The sequence below is a fragment of the Ambystoma mexicanum genome, chromosome 2q (assembly GCF_040938575.1).
Source record: "Ambystoma mexicanum isolate Mex_15411 chromosome 2q, UKY_AmexF1_1, whole genome shotgun sequence".
Taxonomy (NCBI): domain Eukaryota; kingdom Metazoa; phylum Chordata; class Amphibia; order Caudata; family Ambystomatidae; genus Ambystoma; species Ambystoma mexicanum.
The window spans coordinates 1,029,487,353-1,029,510,861 of NC_090924.1; the positions used below are offsets into that span (position 1 = coordinate 1,029,487,353).

A 23,509-nucleotide genomic window follows, 5' to 3' on the forward strand; every position below is an offset into this window, starting at 1 on the left:
GGCGCCATTAAGCCTCATGATTTAACAGAGGAACAGTCTACTAATCCAGCTCCTCAGTTGGAGCCGATTAAAGATAGTGGGGTCGGTAAGTCACCACCATCGTATGAACTCTTGAATGATTTATTATGCGAGATTAAGCGAGATGCTCATTCTCGCGTAGTCCCAATTTCAAAGCCCTTTGAGACCCCTGTGTTCATCACAGTAACTGATGGGGCTCCAGCACCAGGGGAAACGAACTGCGAAAAGTGGTAGACTCTTAATTGGCTGAACGAGTGCAGACTGTGGCCGGTGAGTCTGGGTCTAGCGCACCAGGAGTCCCACATAAAGCTTTACCTTGGTTAAGCTCTGTAGAGGAGTGAGCCAGATTCCCCACTAGGGTGGAAAATTTGTTCCAAGCACAACAGTCTAGCGGTGCGCTTAGAGAGACTGCCAACTCAATGTATCCGACTCTTGTTCCTGCTGTCCAAGGTTTAAGTGTTAATTCAATGGGGCCCCCACGAAGTGTATCTCGGCACACCATATCACTCCAATCTGATTTCCATTCTCGAATCTTAAAATGCTATGTGGGTCCCTTTGACACTTACAACTTGAATAGACAAAGTGTACTTAATGTTTTGGTGACTTAACTGAGCTTGAGGATATTGAGGATATTGCGTCCCGTGACATTGCACAGGTGGAATGTCTCTCTGACACGATCACCTCAATTGTAAGATTGTGGATCCCCTCTGGTGTGGTCATAAACATCATATGGAAGGCGAAGATGAAACTATTTGAAATGGGGTTTTTGATTGCTCAGGATCCTGAGCGTATGGCATTGAGAGTAGAATTTGATAACCCACAAGGCAACATCTATTTAGGCTCTCGTATTGAGGGAAGGGCTTGTGTTCTCCCTACACCCCCCGGTGTAACCATTAATAGATATTCAGCCAACCTCATTTAGAGTTGCAAGTTGGAACACACTTGGGCACTCCCATTTGCATTCCTCTATCAAAAATGTTCCTCATCACTTTGACATAATTGCCCTTCAAGAAACGTGGCATACTGAGACTCCTGTCTGGAATAACTATGATGTCGTCCTTCTCCCAGCAAGGTCTGGCTCTAGAGGTCGACCCTCTTTGGGTCTAGTAGTGGGTGTAAATGTAAGTCAAGGTCTGTCCATTGAAAGATGGGACAATGTAAGCTCTTACATCCAATTGGTGAAAATTAGTTGCAATGTTATTGCATTTGTTAACATATACGGCAAACCCAGTTGGGTTGGTAGATGAGGCCTTCTATGTGGGCTTGGCAAAATTATTGGATATGATTACCATGACTAGGGAGATAACCAACACTATTATAGCTGGTGATCTAAACCTGGATTGCATGACTACTAAATCAAAAAACAAGGCAAGAGAGGTGTCCATATAGTCTAACTTTATGATGGATGGAAACTTTTGTATGCTAAATGGTGCGGTGGAGGGGGATATACCATCGCAACATACCTGGCATCGTGATGCCTGTAGTAGCACCGTTGATTATATGTATGTTGACCAGCGGTTGTTTGTCAAAATCCATTCATTCAAAGTAATTCCGCAAACGCAAAGTGACCATAATCTATGCACATTCAATGGGCGTCCAGTGAGGCAAATCGTAAGTGGATGGCTCAGCATTTTGTAGTCAACAATACTAAAACACGGTTGAAATGGACATAACCTAAACGAGCCGAATTCATCCGGCTAGTTAACCTTAATACCAGTTCTCAAGCCCTGATCCATTATACAGACCTTCTGGAACCATTTAAAAATACCATCATGCCGTTGGAGCGCAGTAAACGCATTCACGCCCATTTGTTTGATGCTGGCATTAAAAATAGAAAAGCGGCATATCGTAAAAAAAAGGCTGATATTAGCTGCAAATGCTCCTAACATTGTACAGGCTTTGCGAACTGCCAAATATAAATATCATAACTGGCTACGTGGCCGACGCGCGTTCATATTCCAACAAGATAGCGAGCAAATGTTACAGGCCATTGCTAGTAAAAACTCAGCAGAGATCTGGGGGCTCTTTAATCTCTCTGCGGATCAGAAACAAGCGGATGCGCAAACGAGCGCTGTCCAAGAACAGCAATGGGTGGCCTATTATACTGCCTTATATGGGTATCGAGAATTTGATTCGGCAGCCTATGTAAAAAGTACTACATCAAGATGGCTAATTGAATGTTCCACTGACATCATTGAGGATTTTATTAAGAAATTGAGCCCATCGAGAGCAGCTGGCCCTGGCGGCCTGCACAAAGTTATGTTTAAAGCTGATCCACATCATTGGACAAAAATTCTTCATAAGATCTTCAAACACATTTTGGTAAGGCGCATCATACCCGATTCCTGGAAAACCTCTATTATTGTCCCAATCTATAAAAAGGGCAATAGTACAAATCTGCAGAATTATGGGCCCATATCGTTGTTAGATGCCCCGGCAAATTATTAGCAAAATTAATTCTGCGCGACTTTAATGCATGGACAAAGGCGACTAACTTAAGAGATCCACAACAGACGGGGTTTGTCTCTGGTTTGGGAACAAATAGTAATCTTCTCTCTCTTAATGCTATTAAGCCATACAACTAAACAATCAGTTTTTTTGCGTTTGTGGATTACTACGCTGCGTTTGATTCAATCTCCTGTGTACTTCTAATGGCAAAATTAAAAAGAGATCGATGCCCCCCTTCACTTCATGATATCATCCACGCTTTCCATTAGGATACCTCTATTTGTATCCGTCTGACCTTGGAAGGTCTACTATCATCTCCAATTTTGACAGCACGTGGCCTCAAACAGGGGTGCCTATTGGCGTCTGCAATTTTTTATTACTTTATTCAAAATCTCCAACAGTCCTTTGTGAATATAGTGGCTGACTCGCCTATTTTAAATGGCAAGCCTATTACAAACCTAATGCACGCAGATAACATCGTGCTCATTTCCAAAACACCAGTAGGGCTACAAAAGTTGCTTACAATATTTAATTCGTATTTGAAGTTGAATCAATTGTAAATGAATACAAACAAAACGCAAATAGTGACCTATTCAGCCCTTAAAAATAAGCGCAACACGTATACGTGGTCTATTAATCAGTCAAAACTGGAGATGGTCAAGAAATATACATATTTGGGAATGATCTTTGAGGGCATTGTTAACCCAAAGGGGCATGAAGAGAGCATGGAGCATAAGATAAACACAGCCATATCCCAGGCTAAGATCTCACTATATTGATATGGCAAGTTCATTCTAAAGCCAGCAATCCTTTATTGGAATCAAAATACAATCCCCTCCATACTTTACGGAGTAGAAACACTACCAATTTGGCAACTACAAAAATTTGACAGGCCAGAAGCAAAATTCTGGAGATGTATTATTCACTTGCCACAGTGTGTGCCTGGCCCATGGCTGCGGTATGAATTGAGCCTGATTTCCCTCCATGCTCTATATCATTGGCGTCTTTGTGCATTATTCCGCAAGTGTCTTATTTCAACCCAGCTTAATAACATGCTATACATGATTCCGACTTATATGTTTACTTTGTGTCATAAATTTGCATTAATGTGGGTGCATAAAGTGTATACTATTCTTGCGGATTCATGTATATCAATTGATATGTTGGTCACAAATCCTGACAAAGCAAAGGATCTAATTTATCATTGTGACTGGATTGCCACGAGAGCACAAAGTTTAAAGTATAGTCAGAATTGTACATTTAGATTTTGGCCTAAGAATGCTAAGATGATGGAATCATACCTTTTAAAATCTCCTTCAGTAGAGTTTCGAGCAGCCTTTTTAAGAGTGCGCTTTGACTTATGGGCCACCAGACAAGTACAAATGAGATGGAAACTGATACCCAGCAACTTGAAATTTTGTAGATTCTGTTTAAATCAAAATTCAGATGAATCCCTCGAACACCTTCTTTCTTATTGCCCAGCTCTAATTAGTTTAAGAATAACTCAGTTTGAACGTGTAGCTCCAATCATAGGGCATCTGGAGCAGGATTCACGTTGGCTGTATCTCTTGTGCTCAGGCAAGATCACAATATAGATGGCGACTGTTAATTTTTTGAAGGCCTGGAACCTGGATAGTAACTGAGTCAATTGTGTTTTGATAGAAATATGGAACGGTTTTAGTCGTAACTGTAATTCGAATATGTAAATAGAGGAAAACTTCTCCTTAAGTGGTGGGAAAAGAAATAGTTTCATTGGGACCTTCCACTCCTGTTACAGGTAGAAATGGAGCCATGGAACATGTACACTTGCATACGGTTACAGAAAATGAGGCGATTGTGCATGTGTCATCTGAGGCCTCAAAAGCTGTAGACAGTGGGATAACGGATAACTTGAATTTAAGTCCATCCTCTATTGCTCAAGCAAAAGCATTTAGGATGGCCATGTTTCGCTTAGACACTGAAGGAAACACTGAGAAAATTGCTCACATAAATAATCCAGAAAGGGGCGGGTGTTCGAGTCCTGTTGATCTAACCACTACTCCGAGAATTACCTATGAACCTACATTTAATTCTCTATCAGGTCCTTCGCCAGTTACACATTCCATGGATAGGATGGAATTGCAGTTTCCAGTTCTAAGCAGAATCATTAATGTCCTAGAGAAAGGACATGAGCTGACTCATTTGGAAATAAGAGCACTCAAACAGTCAAACATGGAGGTATTAGCAAGTATTAACAAAATTGAAGGAATGATATATGGGTCCCTTAATAACACAACATGTAACAACAAAATAGAAAAGACTCTTACTCATGAGTGTGCATCTCAAACAAAGTATCACAAAGCAAATGAAAAAAGCTCTCAAACTGAAATTGTTGGGAATGCAGCAATGTTTTTGACACGTTCATTCTCACAAACAGTGTTGGAACACAAAGAGGTTGGGTCTGCGCATAATAATGAAGTGGCAGATCAAATTCAAAACCCACGTATCATACAGACAAGTGGTCTGGAAGAGCTACTAGCAAAAATTGCCCATGACCTAGCACGGTTGAGTGAGCATATAGGGTTACCCTTGGAACATAATTATCCGTCATCCTCGATCACACCTGCGGATAGTCCCTCTGCACTTGTACAGGTACTTGAGGAGCAGCGGAGTGAGGATGATACAAATGAAAGCATCCAAGATACAGGGTGCAGGGTGTTCGAGAAAAAGAGGATTCACAAGTAGGAAAAATACTCTGTCTCCCGCAAGCAAAGGCGTTTACATCAGAGGGCATTAAAACAAATTCAAAATGCAAAAAGCATTTTAGACTCAAAAACCGAAAAAAAAAATCACACAAAACATGCAAAATGTAGTACAAATCTGGATGAGCATCATAGCAACTCAAGCAACACTGGGGGGTGGTAATGTAGGTCAGGCTATTGATGAAGCAGTGGTAGATCTTGACCAACTAAATGCTGAAAGCAAACAGGTACTGCAGCTTCCTATAGACACACCCAACCTGGAGTGCTATAAAAACAAACAAAATAAAAAAATAAATGTGCCAAAAAGTAAAGAAAGTCCTAAAAAGGAGGGACAATTGGAAAAAGATATTGGGAGTACCACACTGTCCTCAGGTAGCAGCCCTGTAAAGAATATAGGGCATAAACAAACACAACTTTCCTCCTTTTATCCCATGAATGTAATATCTACGAAACACTTAAAATCAGGTCAACAGCGCCAACCCTGTAGCCTTCAATCAGGATCCTCATGGTAACCCAAAAGGATCTACTATTAAATCTGAAAAGAAAGAGGATATGCAGTCTTCGAGTAGAAACAAGGCAGTTGGTAAGTGTGAGGGAGGAAATACTCTCCCAATTGTTGTTTCCAGCCCAGAATCTTCATTAATTGAGGAGGTAAATGATCAAGGAATAGTGTCAAAGGGAGAGATGGAGGAGGGATTAGTTTCCTATGAAGAAGAGATTGCTTTGATATTAAATCCTGCTACGGTCTTGGGCTGGAGTAGTGTTCCATCTAAACATAGGAAAAAAAGGCTGAATAGGGAATTTATTTTTAAAACTTTTTATAAATTTCCAATGTTGAGATTGTTAAACACAAATGATGTGGAATGGGTAAAATTGGCCTCTGATAACAATGGAAAAATGATCTGTAAGGTTTCATCGGCCATTATTCTACAACAGATATGGGATTTCAAAAAGGAAATTGACCAACTAGGGCTGCAATTTCATTTATTTTGTGATGAGAAGAGCGCTGTTTCCTTTTTGAATTATGTGGCGCCCCAACCTGAGATTTTACTTAATATAGCTAACAATGTTGGTGCAGCAGGCAATGTCTCTATTAACGCCATTGCTCAACTAGCAGCTATTGCGTCAAACATCAAGGATTGGTCATGACTAGGTAATCTAGTTAATGCTGTAACGACCAGTAACACGTGCAATACCTCACGGTAGTTGAATTAGTATCCAGATTCATTCATGGAATGTCTGTGGATTCCACAATTTCTTCTCAGCCTTGGACACAAACATTCTGTTTGGTGAGCCTTCAATCATCCTCCTTCAGGAGACGATGTTTACCAAACAGATGTATGTTAGCGGATACAGTGTGTTCTCTACTCCAGCACTAAAACATGGGTTGGGGCGCCCTTCTGGTGGACTTGCGATCCTGGTCAGTAACAGGATTAATGCGTATACTACCGTAGCACATTCTGCAAATGATATTTTAGCCATTGATACAAAATTGAGGGCTGGAAAGGAGGAATTGTTCATGATTGTGAATTTGTATTTTAACCCGCTGAAACAGAATATGGATGAATTATTTAACACACTTGATGTATTATTTGAAAATGCAGTATTGAATAATAATTATGAAGGCATAATTGTTGGAGGCGACTTCAACGCCGATTGTTTAAGTGAATCAAATGGTTGTCTTTCATACAATTCTAAAAAAAAAGCTGCTATATTTGGGTTGTGTTGGAAAGAGTTTTTTCTTGCTTGGACCATAAGATTTGTAAAATTATGTCAGGATACTTTAACATATCCGTGGCATAGACAGAACTGCATGTCTACAATTGATTTTTTTGCCATTTCGGAGAGCCTGCTGAATTTATGTTCTCTCATCAGTGCCATGGATCTGGGGTTAAGTGATCATTGTCTCATCACAATCAGAATTGATTTATTTTGGTTACAGTTGGATAATGCTCCTGACCTTGGTAGAAATAGAGCGTCTCCCGGGGACTATTCGATGGAACAAATACCTGTGCTTGAAACTTGTACAAAGATTATCTAGTATGATTCTATTTGATAATGGTCGGATGTTCACAGGACAGGATTTCGCAATACTTTGAAAAGTGGAATAACTATATTATACGAGATACATTAATCTTGATATCTAAAAAATGTCTTAACAATAAAGTAAAGCATTTACATCAATTTGACCCGCATATGGCGGCACTCAAGAAACGAAAACATTGTGATTTAAAATACATACTAGCCCAGAAACTTCCCTTTTCTGAATATATTGAAAATAAAAAAATAATTGTACAACGGTTCAGAAATAACTGCAGAAGACATCGCTGTCTTCTTCATTTACGTGACAACCAAAAAATAGTAGGATTTCTATGTAAACACAATACTAAATCGATTTGGCAGATGTTCAGAAAATCGGGTCAGACCTTGAGTGAGATGGCTCTTCCAAATGTAATTTCGGCCAATACTTGGGCAGCATATATTGAAGGAATTTCAAACTTCCTACCAAGTTTGCCTTAAATCAATTCTCTATAAAAAATATATACTCTACCTCGTCTTCATTGGTCATTTGATGATATCACCTGGGCTATAGATAAACTTAATTTTTCTATGGCTTGTGGATCGGATGGAATACCTTCATGTGCACTTAAGGCTGACCCTTTATTTTGGGCTATACTGCTGTTTATAAAGTTTGAGAATATATTTGTCACTTGGACAATTCCAGATTCATGGCATATCGCTATGATTGTTCCCATTTATAAGAAGGGAAATCCAGCGGAGCCGACAAATTATAGACCCATTGCCCTCATGAATTGCTCTTATAAAGTCTTCACCATTTTATTGTTAAATGAAATAGATCAATTTATAAAATCTCATGACATTTTATCTAAGAATCAAACTGGGTTCCGCAAACATATGGGAACTTCGATTAATGCCACTATGTTATCGCATATGCTGTATTCCTGTAAAAAAAATTAAACAGGTAATATCTATATGGCTTCTTTAGATTTGCGCTCAGCTTTTGATTGCGTTATTCACAACAAGCTGTGGTGCAAACTTCTAAAACTAGGTTTTCCTGAAAATATTATTCAGATACTAGCTCTTCTACATACAGATACATATTTTAAAAGCAGAATTAATAGTGAGGTTGATGTGACGCAGAAAATAATAACTTGTACTGGGGTGAAGCAAGGTTGTAGCTTAGCTACTGCTCTTCTTAATTTATATCTGCATGATGTTGAAAATTTGTGGGAACAAACCTTATGCTTTCCGGTTAGACTTGGGCACCTTAAGATTCATTGGTTGGCTTATGCTGACGATATCATACTATTTGATAAAACTACTATAGGTTTACAAAATAAACTGCAGGTTTTCTCCACCTTTGCCATTGATCATAACTTACAGGCAAATGTTGGCAAATCAAAAATTTTAATCTATTCAAGTTCAAAGGAAATTCCTCGCTATTCTTGGACTCTTGATGGGTGCAAATTGGAAAGAATTTCCATACTTAAATATTTGGGCTACGATGTATCGAATGACTTCTCCAAAAAATACTGGAATAACTTACTAACAACTAAGGTTAGACCTTTAATATCATATTCATCGGAAATTTTGCAAATTCTCTCTAAATCCTGCAATTCAGTTTTATTTGCTAAAAATCAAACCTATCATTTTGTACAATCTGGACTTTTGTCTTTTTGACATTGATGAATTTCTAGACATGGTTCAAGGATCCATTTGGAAAAATGTGTTAAATCTTGCTAAATCTGTGCCAAATGCATGTATACGTGTTGAATTGGGTCTTTCTAGTCTATCATCTCGTCATCTATGTAAGCAAATGAATACCTATGATAAAATGTTGAATCCTCCTAGAAACTCAATCTATGAAGAGTTTAATAGGATGTTGGATTTAGAAAATCCTATCTCTATTTCACAGTTTAAAAAAAGGATGGATTTGGCTCTTCTTCGAATTAACATTATGAAAGAAGATTTAGCAATGAGAGTGAGTTATGCTAAAAAAAGGTTATATCAAATGGATTGGGTTGATACTCAGAATAAAATTGGTACTTACAAATTGTATAAGGAGTTTGCTTTACATTCACACAAAAGGTTTCCTAGGCTGATGTATATAGAATGTTTTCCTGACATCAAAGTTCGGGAAATATACATGCGTTTCGTATGAACCAATTTCATTCTAAAGAGCGTATTAGTCAGTGGATTCAATTTGATTCGGATATATGTCGCTTTTGTGTGATACCCTCTCAAAGTGAAATCCTAAAACATCTGGTTATTTTCTGTAAACATTTTGACAATGAAAGAACTTTATATTTGGGAGACAAAAATGTTGGCCATTCTATTCTGTCGCGTGAAATACTTTGGTATAAATGTATGAACAATCCTTATATTGCATTTATGTGTGCTTTGGCTAGATTTCTATTCCAAATTGAAGAGCAACTTAGGCTGAAAATGCAGAGCTATCTAAATGTGATATATTAAGAATGTTTACAATCTGTCTTAATTAATATTCTTGACTGTATTTTTCGTAACAGAATCTATTATTTTGTTCTTTCCTTTTCGCAATTTGATTAATTTTGAGTTATGTGGGCAAGTCCATTATGAAGAAAGAAATTATCTAAGATTATCATTTTATTTTCTCTTTGTCTATGAAATGTACTTTTAATGTATCAAATTTTTCTCTTCTGTTATTTTACATCAACTATGTCAGTGTGAAAAGTTTCATTTTTAAACTATAACACACTATATTAATAAAAAAATTTAAAAAAAGTTTTCTGTTTTTTACAGCAGTTTTGTTATGATTTATGCATGTTTTTTTCAATTCTGTGATTTTATGTTCTGCTTAAAATTTTGTAACATGTATATTGAAAAGTAGATTAATTTCAGCTAAGACAATTTAAAAAAATGGTTTTACGTTTTGTATCAAACTAACAAAAAAACTCTGCTATAAAGGAATTCATATCCTTTACAAAGAGAGTTTTGCCTCAGTTGCACAGGAGCAAAGCACATGGATCAATTGGGATTCAGTCCCACAAATTCATTAAGCAATTTTTAGAGTGAATTGCATTCTTTCTGGCAGTTCTTTCAATGGGCCTCATTATAAGTTTGCCAGTCCAGGAACTATGGTACCAGTAAGCATGCCGATACCATAGTTCCCGGACCGGAAAACTACGAGTTCTGCTTGCGGATACCCTTGCGGCTGCCAGGTCTGACCTGAAGGCCGTACTGGCCCCCGCAAGCTGAGCATGTCGGATGCACCGGCACCGTTGATAACGGTGCCGGTGCATCCGGCTTCCCTGTTCCCATTGCGCCCTATGGGGTGCTATGGGGCTCAAATGGGAATGGGGAAAGTTCTGGCTGCCGGAAAAAAAAATTTGCAATGATGCCCAAGGTCTTTTTGTAGCTTACCCCATTAAGTTGCTAGAATAGAGGTTTCCCTCCAGTGATGACAAAGTGCAGAGCAGAGCATAGCAGAGCTGCAAGGAGGTGGGGAATAAACGGAGAAGTAGCAGGGGAGGAGGAGCAAGGGAGGAGGAGCAGAGGACGAGAGAGAACGGAGGAGCAGAGCAAGAGTGGTCAGAAGAGAGGAAGAGATAGAGGAAAGGAGAAACAGAGTGATGGGAAAGAATGATGAGCGGTGGAAGGAAAGAGGACGGGGTGCGTGAGACAATTCCTAGAACATCAGCCCTAAGAAGGTTGTATAGAGGTAGGATGCCCAAGATTACAACCACAGATTTTGGGGGCCTCCAGGGCATGGCTACTCATTTCCACCAGAAGGGGAAGCCTGACAACCCCGATAGTACATATGCACTCCCATAAATAAAAAGGTTGCAAAATATGCAGCAAAAACAGCCAGGCGACAAGGCGGGCTAGACCCAGACTGAGAAGGCATGACTGATTTGTGAAAGCCTTAGCTCATTCGGAGTGGGGCGGGCTCAGCAAAACCTAGTCCCTATGCTGTTGGTACAGAATAAAAGGAACACTGACCCTGTTCACGTTTATTTGAGTCATCACTTGATTCCTCAGCTGTGTCCGCGGGTAGACTGCGAACACCAGCCGAGTGCTGCACACAAAAAGCCGAGCCTCATACCTAGTCTGAAAGGTGATTTGATGACAGGGACAGGAGACGCATCATGGCCCTTTCTGCTGATAGAGGGTGAATGGACCACTTCCATTTCAACATGAGCCCTGCTTACTGCTTCAGCAAAGGGGGTTATTTTACAAAAAAGGGGAAGCCCCCTGCGTGTTCAGTGAGAGTTCGGGGCAACACAAAAAATAAACACAGGGTTGTAACTCTCACTATCATAAGACCAAACAATTTATGGTCTAGGTTAATATATTAATTTTCCCAAACAATGAATGTTCTGCTTCTTGAGAAGTCAGAAAAAAATACGAAACTTCCAGAGTGAACAATTAGGGCAAACTACATGTATATATTTAGTCATACATATTGTTTATTAATGTAAACAAAAAAAGGGAAGTTTAAAATGTTTTCATTATACATTGAATTTAAGTAAAGAGTAATGATTCTGAACAGTGCCATGAAAATGTACACATAAAATATTCAGACAAAAACTTAAACAAAGGGAAAACAAAAGAGTGACCACTTAAATGGTTAATGTTTACAAACAGGATAATTCAAGATATAAATGCAGTAAAGGGTAAAGAAACAAAGGAAATAAATACTTTCATATTAAAGCAAACAAAATGCACAATTAAAATCAATGTTTGAAGTACTGAATCAAACTTTCTTGTGGACAAAGGTACCTATCCTTTGTATGTACTCATGATCAGCATTTGATCATGTTTTGAATAAAGCTGCCTACGTGTCAGTTTTTAAACTGTAGATAGATAATGCATACACAGATCCCCAGTTTTACAATCAAAAATACATGGGCTGTGCTAAGGGCAAGTTTCGGCTTGTGGCCATTAATGTTGGCATTGATTGAAGAGCCTTCCTCAGGGCAATTGGATCTGTAAAGAGTCCAAGAACAAGAAACACAGTAAAGGTTTTTTAGTGTAAAAGACGTAAGGCAGGTATGTGACAAAACACAATCCAATAAATGGATACTATAGGCCCAAATATGTAAACAGGAATTCATATTTTTATAGAACATTGTGGGATAATGGTACTGATGATACTTTTAAAACCAAAAGATGAAAGGATTCTTGCTGCACTGTACTCACCTTGTATAGAACACAGGGCAGTGCAGAGATTTCATCCTATGGGGTTTGGCGGTGGCAGATTCCATTACAACCGGAATCTGCAAGGTTAGAGTCTTCGAGTAGGGACCCGGTTTCAGGAGCAATGTTTTGGCACTCTGAAAGGGAGAAGGTGAAAAAGATCCACCGTTGTTACTGAGAAAAATTTAGAATGGTGCAAACAATTTGAAAAACATGCAAAATTGCAAGGAAAAAAGGGGGGGGAGACGGATAGATTCCTAAGTGATTCCTAGGTGATTCCTAAGTGGTCTATACCTTAACGTTATAGTACTGGAGCCAGCAGTTTACTGTGGACCCAGGGCGTTCATATAGTGCAGAAGTCGCTATTTGTGAGAGTGCTCGTGGTTGGAGCCGCCTTGAGAAATGCAGGTTGGTATAACACTGGAAAGTACAAAAAGGAAGAACGTTAAAAGAACGTTAGTTTCTGGTAATTACTAAATGCGAGCAGGAGCATCTGGATGTGCTAGGGTGTAGATACTCACCGCATCAAAGAACAATGCAGAGGGTAAGGGAGAGGAGCGGGTTGGTCCCGTCTGCTTGTGTGCTGCGTGCGAGGCGTCCAGTTTGTCATGGAAACCGTGGGTTTTGTTGCTGACCCAGAATGCCGAGTGCTTGGGAGCTACCAATTCGCTAGACAGCCGGGGGTTAGTTACTGTGTGTGCCTTCCATGTGTTAACCTTGTGGTTAATGGCAAGATTAACATAGAATAGAATGGTAGAGGAAGAAGGAAAAGAAAGGAAACAGTGAGGAGGGATGCTACGTCCGGTGGGACCGGCCCGTACTATTAGTTACAAAGTGGGACCAGTCCATCGATGTAATGGAACATTCCTCGCTCTGTTGTAAGCTGGCTCAGTGATTACAACCGATGCTCAGAGTGATAGGGAGATGTGGAACCCAGCAGGAGTAGCCTGTTGCGTGCGGCAAGGGATGCCGAGATGAAAAGTTAAAGAGACGGTGGCGCACTGAACATAGAAGCAACCACGTAGCACAGAAGTCAAAAAACCATGACCGGAAGGATTAAATTTAGGAATAACCCGGTCGGATAAGGCAATAATGGAGGTGTATGGGGCGCACTGGACATAAAAAGAATACATCATGGCGCAAGAGTCTATAAGTCATAATTGGAAGTCCAATTGGAAATAATCAATTCAGGTAAGGCAAATATATTCTTCATTAAGGCCATGGTGGAATGAATTAACTCTATAAATCCATTGGGCCTCTTTCTGTAATAGACTCATTTTAAGGTTTGTGGAAGATGTAATGGTGTCTACCACCCACCATAAAATGTCATCTGCTGTGTGTCTGTATGCAAGATAATGTTTAACCAAGGGAGCACTCTCATGTTTACACCTTATCGAGAACGATGTTCGCAGATCCGGATGTGGACTGGTCTTTCTGTTTGTCCGACATATCTCAAGCCACATGGGCATTGTATAATGTAGATGGAATTTTTGGTTTTACAGTTTGTCATGCTTCTTAAATTCCAGTGTCTATCCTCGATCTTAAATTCTTTGATCTTTTTGGTAAACTTGCATGATGTACAATTTCCACATGGGAAATGTCCTACAGGTGTTCTCAAGTTCCACAATCCCAGTCTCGGGGCAGGGTTTGAGAATTTGGAATGCACCAACTGGTCTCGCAGATTTTTGCCCCGCTTGTATGCGAAGCGTGGTAAGGGCTCATTGGGGAGGCACAGTTTTGCCATAGTCCAGTGTTTAGTTATGGACTTTCGAATCAATGGTGTGTGGGCGCCATGTGTAATAACACAGGTCGTTCTTGGTTCAAACTGGCCAAACTGGGCGCAAAACTAGCCCCATTGCTGTCCCTTTACATTGGAAATAAAACTGTCCATCAAATTCGAAATAGTTTTTGGATAGAGCAAGTGTAAGTAATTCTATAATGAAGTTTGCTGGTACTCTAGTTTGGCCATATTATTCATGGCAGATTTTGAAAAAACTAATATTCTATCTGCAAAGAATCCCTATAGAGACCACATCAAAATTTGGAAAAGATACATAGACGACATTCTCTGTATCTGGAAAGGGTCCAAACCAGATCTGAATAATGTCTTGGAATGGCTCAACAAGGTTGACCAAAACATTCAATTCACTATGGAGTGCAATGATTCCGAGATCAGCTTCCTTGACATCAAAATTCAAGCCAACAATGGTTCCTTGAAATGTAATTTATTCCGCAAGCCCAGCGATAGAAATACTCTTTTGCATTTCAATAGTGACCATCCTAGGCACATCAGGGAAAATTTACCCTTCGGTCAATACCTGCGAATAAGAAGGAATTGTACCGAACTTCAAGATTTCTATGCCCATGCCAATGACCTCGATTATAGATTGACCGAGAGAGGGTATCCACATCATGCAATATCCAGATCAAGGAAAAGAGCTAGATTCTCTAACAGGGACACACTTCTGCTGGATAAAAATGCCAATAGAAATGAGGAACCAAGAACGACCTGTGTTATTACACATGGCGCCCACACACCATTGATTCGAAAGTCCATAACTAAACACTGGACTATGGCAAAACTGTGCCTCCGCAATGAGCCCTTACCACGCTTCGCATACAAGCGGGGCAAAAATCTGCGAGACCAGTTGGTGCATTCCAAATTCTCAACTCCTGCCCCGAGACTGGGATTGTGGAACTTGAGAACACCTGTAGGACATTTCCCATGTGGAAATTGTACATCATGCAAGTTTACCAAAAAGATCAAAGAATTTAAGATCGAGGATAGACACTGGAATTTAAGAAGCATGACAAACTGTAAAACCAAAAATGCCATCTACATTATACAATGCCCATGTGGCTTGAGATATGTCGGACAAACAGAAAGACCAGTCCACATCCGGATCTGCGAACATCATTCTCGAATAAGGTGTAAACATGAGAGTGCTCCCTTGGTTAAACATTATCTTGCATACAGACACACAGCAGACGACATTTTATGGTGGGTGGTAGACACAATTACATCTTCCACAAAGCTTAAAATGAGTCTACTACAGAAAGAGGCCCAATGGATTTATAGAGTTAATTCATTCCACCATGGCCTTAATGAAGAATATATTTGCCCTACCTGAATTGATTATTTCCAATTGGACTTCCAATTATGACTTATAGACTCTTGCGCCATGATGTATTCTTTTTATGTCCAGTGCGCCCCATACACCTCCATTATTGCCTTATCCGACCGGGTTATTCCTAAACTTAATCCTTCCGGTCATGGTTTTTTGACTTCTGTGCTACGTGGTTGCTTCTATGTTCAGTGCGCCACCGTCTCTTTAACTTTTCATCTCGGCATCCCTTGCCACACGCAACAGGCTACTCCTGCTGGGTTCCACATCTCCCTATCACTCTGAGCATCGGTTGTAATCACTGAGCCAGCTTACAACAGAGCGAGGAACGTTCCATTACATCGATGGACTGGTCCCACTTTGTAACTAATAGTACGGGCCGGTCCCACCGGACGTAGCATCCCTCCTCACAGTTTCCTTTCTTTTCCTTCTTCCTCTACCATTCCATTCTATGTTAATCTTGCCATTAACCACAAGGTTAACACATGGAAGGCACACACAGTAACTAACCCCCGGCTGTCTAGCGAATTGGTAGCTCCCAAGCACTCGGCATTCTGGGTCAGCAACAAAACCCACGGTTTCCATGACAAACTGGACGCCTCGCACGCAGCTCACAAGCAGACGCGACCAACCCGCTCCTCTCCCTTACCCTCTGCATTGTTCTTTGATGCGGTGAGTATCTACACCCTAGCACATTTTGAAACACTTGTGTATAGGCGCGTTACAAATGCCATATCATATCATATCATATCACATCCAGATGCTCCTGCTCGCATTTAGTAATTACCAGAAACTAACGTTCTTTTAACGTTCTTCCTTTTTGTACTTTCCAGTGTTATACCAACCCGCATTTCTCAAGGCGGCTCCAACCACGAGCACTCTCACAAATAGCGACTTCTGCACTACATGAATGCCCTGGGTCCACAGTAAACTGCTGGCTCCAGTACTATAACGTTAAGGTATAGACCACTTAGGAATCACCTAGGAATCACTTAGGAATCTATCCGTCTCCCCCCCTTTTTTCCTTGCAATTTTGCATGTTTTTCAAATTGTTTGCACCATTCTAAATTTTTCTCAGTAACAACGGTGGATCTTTTTCACCTTCTCCCTTTCAGAGTGCCAAAACATTGCTCCTGAAACCGGGTCCCTACTCGAAGACTCTTACCTTGCAGACGCAGGTTGTAAAGGAATCTGCCACCGCCAAACCCCATAGGCTGAAATCTCTGCACTGCCCTGTGTTCTATACAGGGTGAGTACAGTGCAGCAAGAATCCTTTCATCTTTTGGTTTTAAAAGTATCATCAGTACCATTATCCCACAATGTTCTATAAAAATAGGAATTCCTGTTTACATATTTGGGCCTATAGTATCCATTTATTGGATTGTGTTTTGTCACATACCTGCCTTACTTCTTTTACACTAAAAAAACCTTTACTGTGTTTCTTGTTCTTGGACTCTTTACAGATCCAATTGCCCTGAGGAAGGCTCTTCAATCAATGCCAACATTAATGGCCACAAGCCGAAACGTGCCCTTAGCACAGCCCATGTATTTTTGATTGTAAAACTGGGGATCTGTGTATGCATTATCTATCTACAGTTTAAAAACTGACACGTAGGCAGCTTTATTCAAAACATGATCAAATGCTGATCATGAGTACATACAAAGGATAGGTACCTTTGTCCACAAGAAAGTTTGATTCAGTATTTCAAACATTGATTTTAATTGTGCATTTTGTTTGCTTTAATATGAAAGTATTTTTTTTCCTTTGTTTCTTTACCCTTTACTGCATTTATATCTTGAATTATCCTGTTTGTAAACATTAACCATTTAAGTGGTCACTCTTTTGTTTTCCCTTTGTTTAAGTTTTTGTCTGAATATCTTATGTGTACATTTTCATGGCAAAATGTTTATTCTGTTGATATTTTAACATAATGACTCATAAGGTAATACTTAATTAAATTTGGTCCTTGATTTAAACTGAAAACACGTGGTTGGGTGATGTGGAGGCTATGATCAGGGACAGTTATTGTAAAAATAAAGTAATTGGCCAACATTCTGAAGACCCAAAGCAAAGAAAACATTTACAAAGGATGAGTTTCTTTTTTATATGCGTTGGTTTGAGAAATGCACAGGTGAATTTATTTTCAAAGTCGGCCTGCACATTTCGGGAGAGCTGGGCAGCAATGCGAATGATGGACCAGTCGGTGCCATGCATACATTGGGGTTGGGTTGATGTTTGCGGAAATCAACAAAGTACAGGGCATGCTGTCGACCGTTCAACTTCTATCATTTTCCCTTACTCCTTTCTCATACTCTCCTCTCTATTCCACTTCTCCACCTCCCCGCCTGAACCTCTACCTATCCATCACTCTGCCAACACATCCTATGCTGCCATAGACCCCTTTGCCTCAGAAATTGTGAAGAGACTTGCACCAGTCACCTTTGCTCACCTCCCTGTCACATTCAACATCCCCCTCTCAACTGGTACCTTCCCAACCTGTTACAAAACAGCCATAGTAATACCTCTCCTAATAAAACAAGTGCTGACCCGAACAACCCCTCATTCTAAAGACCTGTTGCTCTCCTTACTGATCTATAATCCTTGCGCGGCTTGTCATCAACTGCATAGTCTACTATCTTGAAGTGCACCCACTTGCAAACCCACTGCAATCGAGAGTCCGGTGCAAACACTACATGGAGAATGCTCTCCTGCACAGCACCAATTCTCTTACCATTTCCCATCACACTCACCTCTCCTACAAGCACATCCTTCTAGAGCTTTCTGCTGCACTCCACACTGTGAATCATCTCTCCTGCCTTCAAACGTTCCCTCCTTAGCTTCAAGGCCACTGTACTCAGTTGGATGTGTTCCTATCTCTCTGACAGCTCTTTCTCCAGCTCATGGTACTCCAGCCCCTTCTCCTGACACCACTTCAAATGAACGATGCTCCATTTCCATTCTAGTTTCACTTCTCCTCATCCTATGCACCTCCTCCATTGGCACATTTCTTGCCTACTGTGGATTTAACTATCAGCTCTTTGCTGATGATACTCAGATCCTCTTCTCCTTCCCATTTTTCACCCCTACAATCTTTGAATGCATATCCAAGTATCTAACCGCCATCCCTCACTGGATGGCTCTACACTGCCTCAATCATCAGATACAGGTGAACGAGTCAGTGTAACCAGTATCCCCTCTTAATGTTCATTTTCAAAACACAGAATATGTAACTACTCCACCTCAGTTGCAAAGATACTTATTTTTATGATTAGTAGCATTAATTCAATGCAGAACACCAAATTATACACAGAACAAATGAAATTGCAACAAAAAACAAAACGCAAGTTAAATTTCTCACACATTGGAACATAAAGTCAACATAGTACAAATTCTGCTGTCGATAATCCTAGCGACAGGGGTCATCTTCACATAAACAATTGTAATAGGTACATATAATGAGCAGTACACATAAACAGTGAAACCATTCGTGACACTGTGATTCAAGAATTGTTGTCAACACCACAGTGTTTCGGCCTTTTATGGGGCTATAGTGAAGCCATGTTCTTATACAGGCCTTCGTCAGGACAAGGGTGGACTGTGGCGTCTGGGTGTTCAGTCAGTGCTGTGAAATTGAACGAGGCAAAAATGAGGAAGTGCTGATAAATGTTGATTACAAGAGTGTGATTTAATCACGTGGTGTCCCCCGTTGGGTGGACACAGCTTACCTTGTGGAAAGTGGTATTATGACCACAGGCAGATGAGAGTGGGTATAGGACCTACAATATTTCTTGGCGTTTGATTATTGTGCGCCTATTGGATAATAGAAGACAAAAAGGGGCTTACTGTATCCCTAGTCTATCAAAACACTTACTCTCAATTATGAGTGTGTGATTGAAAAAAGCTTACCTTGTTCTGGTTCGCGGATGCGGGCCGTGTTAGGGCCAGAGGTGAAAATAGTTTAAGTTCACTGGACTGCAGTGTTTCTTTAGCAGCAATGATATTGGGCGCCTGTTAAAAATGAAAAAAAACAGGGAACGGAGGGACGGCTTAATATATCCCCGATCACTAGTGAGCATCGACACATCAATATCAAGTTATATGAATATGTCCACGCTTACCTTATTAAAGGTAGCGTCAATGTGCCGGGGAATTCATGCGACAGAGACTGTTCTGCTGCAGTTGCAGGAACTAATCTGTTGTTCCCAGTGCCTTAAGTGGCACTACAAATCGAGCCGGGGCCCATCGAGGGGGCGTGGCCTAACAACGGGGGTCTTGATGGGCCGTTAGGCCACGCCCCCTTGACGATCCCCGGCTCAATGGGCTACTGGCACCCCTGCCAGGCAGCCTTTTGTAGAGATTAGCACCCTCTCCCCTACTGGGGAGAGGGTGCTGATCTCTGCATTTATTTTGTATAGGCTTGCCTGGCAGGGGACAGCGCCTCGCCTATTCAGCCTTAATGGTGGTGCTGCCCCTCGCCAGCTGGGGAGGGGCAGCGTCACCATTAAGGCTGAAAGGGTGAGGCCACTGGAAGCAGAGGCCTTTTTCCTAAAGACTGAAACTCCCGAGAATCCGCGGGAGCTTCAGTATTTAGAAAGCAAGGCCTCTGCTTCCAGCGGCCTCACGTTTTCTCCATAATGGTGGCGCCGGCCCATGTGCATCCCTTGATTAAAGGGATGCCTCGCAGGTGCGGCGCCACCATTATGGCTGAAAGGCATTTTTTTCTGAAGCCCGAAGCTCTCGCACACGAGCGAGAGCTTCAGGCTGTAGAAAAAAATGCTTTTTCCTGTAGTGGCCGGGGCTGACAGGGGAGATTAGTGGGCCCCGGCAGGGCCCCGCCTCAAAACTAAATTTCGGAGACTGCTGGGGCCCAGCCCCGGCAGGCCCCGGCAGGCCCCGGCCCACTTAAAGCCCTGGTTGTTCCTATAAGAATGAAACGAGTTACCCTTACCTGTAGAAAAGTGGCTTAAAGGTAAACCGTGCACTTGTATTTTGATTACCTGTGAATCAGGCTTGTATTCCGACTCGGTTGCTGCAACATATTGTGCAGGCGGATATGGCTTTCTCGTGATAGCCCGTGAGTCTTTCAGGGGCTTGAGATGGGCTCAGCACTTACAGTTGTGCTTTTGCAGGAAAGGGGTCGCTGGCACTGCAGCCGGCGATACGGCGATGCAAAAGCTATTGCTATGGTCACCGCCCATAAATAACGGCTTCCATTTTGTGTCTGTTGGTACAGCGGTTTTTCACATCGTGGTGTAGCCGCTCATGCAGAAGGAATCAACATAAAACAATGAATTTACATTGCACCTTGCCAAAAATGTGTAATATTCATGGTGTTAATTGCGTATGTTTGCAACGCTGCAATGGCCACGGGCGTGCAAACATTTTTTAATTATGATTGTTGGTTGCTGGTGTGTGTGCCTCATGGGCTGCATAGTAGAAATGGTGGGGACCCCGGTTCACCGATCTCGGTGCCAGGTGCTGATTGTTAGTCCTATGACAAGGTGCAATGCAAATTCATTGGTTTATTTTGCTTCCTTCTGTTTCATTCTTATAGGAACAACAGATTAGTTCCTGCAACTGCAGCAGAGCATTCTCTGTCGCATGAATTCCCCGGCACATTGACGCGACCTTTAATAAAGTAAGCGCGGACATATTCATATAACTTGATATTGATGTGTTGATGCTTACTAGTGATCGGGGATATATGAAGTCCGTCCCTCCATTCCCTGTTTTTTTAATTTTTAACAGGCCCCCAATATCATTGCTGCTAAAGAAACACTGCAGGCCAGTGAACTTAAACTATTTTCGCCTCTGGCCCTAACACGGCCCGCATACGCGAATCAGAAAAAGGTACGCTTTTTTCAATCACACACTCATAATTGAGAGTAAGTGTTTTGATAGACTAGGGATACAGTAAGCCCCTTTTTGTCTTCTATTTTCCAATAGGCGTACAATAACAAATGCCAAAAAATATTTTTTCCACTAGGTAAGCTGTGTCCGCCAAATGGGGGACACCACGTGATTAAATCACGCTCTTGTAATCAACATTTGTCAGCACTTCCTCATTTTTGCCTCGTTCAATTTCACAGCACTGACTGAACACCCAGACGCCACAGTCCACCCTTGTCCTGACGAAGGCCCGTATAAGAACATGGCTTCACTATAGCCCCATAAAAGGCCGAAACACTGTGGTGTTGACAACAATTCTTGAATCACAGTGTCACGAATGGTTTGACTGTTTATGTGTACTGCTCATCATATGTACCTATTACAATTGTTTATGTGAAGATGACTCCTGATGCTAGGATTATCGACAGCAGAATTTGTACTATGTTGTCTTTATGTACCAATGTGCGAGAAATCTAACTTGCGTTTTGTTTTGTGTTGCAATTTCTTTTGCTCTATGTGTATAATTTGGTATTCTGCATTGAACTAATGCTATTAATCCTAAAAACAAGTATCTTTACAACTGAGGTGTGGTACTTACATATTCTGTGTTTTGAAAATGAACATCAAGAGGGGATGCTGGTTACACTGACCCGTTCACCTGTATCTGATGATTGTATAGCCCTCCTGGGCAGAATAGGGTCACCACCAGGAGCCCGTTCTTCTTAATTATTCTACACTGCCTCATGCACAACTCCTCAAAGATGGAAGTCCTCATTCTCTCTGCCTCCAAGGCCAGCCCTACTCCCCATCTCTTTCCCTTGATTCCTCACCCTCTTGCCCATGGCTCACAACCTTGATGTTCTCTTTGACAGTGGCATTACACTCTTCCAGCTCATCATGCCCACTGCCAATTCTGCCATACTCAACCTCCTCACTTCTCTACCTTTGGGCTCAGCAAACTGGATTACTGTGAAAGCTTACTTGTTGGTCTAACTTTCTAATTGTATGCTTCCCTCAACAAAGTTATCAACTTTGTGAGATGGGCCATTTACAACCTTTCTAGATCCTCTACCACTGCTACCTACCATCGCCTGCAAGCATAGGTCTCAACCAGCTACTTGTCTATAAAGCCATACATTGTCTTGCCCCCCCACCACCTCGCTACCCACATCCCACTGAACTCTCCCGCCAGAGCTTTCTGCTCCCCAACTCCTTCCAACCTATCAGATCCCCAACAATTAGACCGCCACCCACTTTTGTTCCTTTTCACTACTTCGACCACTCCCTTGAAATGCTATTCAACATGGCCATCAAAGTATCTCTTCAGTGGAACTCATCAAAACACATCTCAAACTGAACCTGCTAGTGATGGAAATATCCCACATACCCTTCCAATCTGCTATCCACACGAACTGCACCACCCACCTCTACTGCATTCTGGCTTCAGGACCATGCTATGTATTGTAAATGTGTAAATACCGGCCTCAGGTTGCCAATGTTAAAACATACTATTATGTTCTCATTTCCCTGGTGTATGTTTTGTTCTTATCCCTTCATCACCTGGAATACGTCACTCAATCTTACAATGCGCCTTACCCTAGTACCGCCTCTACTTTCTTGTCATTTCTGCTGTTCGGATTGACACTGGAGTCTTTAATAAATGTAACTAGAGACTCCCAGCATTGTGTAGGTGCTGGGAGTGCATTTCTCAATGACAGTCCCTTAAAGGCCCTGTCATTGTGAAATGTAAAAAAAAAAATGCTATCCTTGTTTCTGTAGTGTGAGAGTAATATTTCATATTGCTAAGTTTTTGCTAGAAGAAAATGCAGGAGAGGATCAGAAATGAACCTGGCATGCATTGCACATCCCCTAGTGCCTGTTCCGAACAAGCATAGAAGAAAATGGTTGTTTGCGCGCACTTTAAAGACCACCCCACTTATGGATTCCGGATATCATTTACAATGGGCATTTATTTGTGCAAAAATGTGTAAAAGGGATCGAGCAGGACATCTGAATGGGCGTATCTATTTTGGGCACATTCGCATGCATTATGCGGTCAGGCAGCAGCTATTTCGGGTGCAACTGCA

The 23,509-nt window shown here is 41.3% G+C and overlaps 1 protein-coding gene across 5 annotated transcripts in view; it reads right to left on the bottom strand.

Moving 5' to 3' along the window:
- ADAM22 (ADAM metallopeptidase domain 22) overlaps positions 1-23,509 on the bottom strand; it is a 1,877,697-nt gene that overhangs the window by 695,134 nt on the left and 1,159,054 nt on the right. The gene's annotated exons all lie outside the window — the stretch shown is intronic.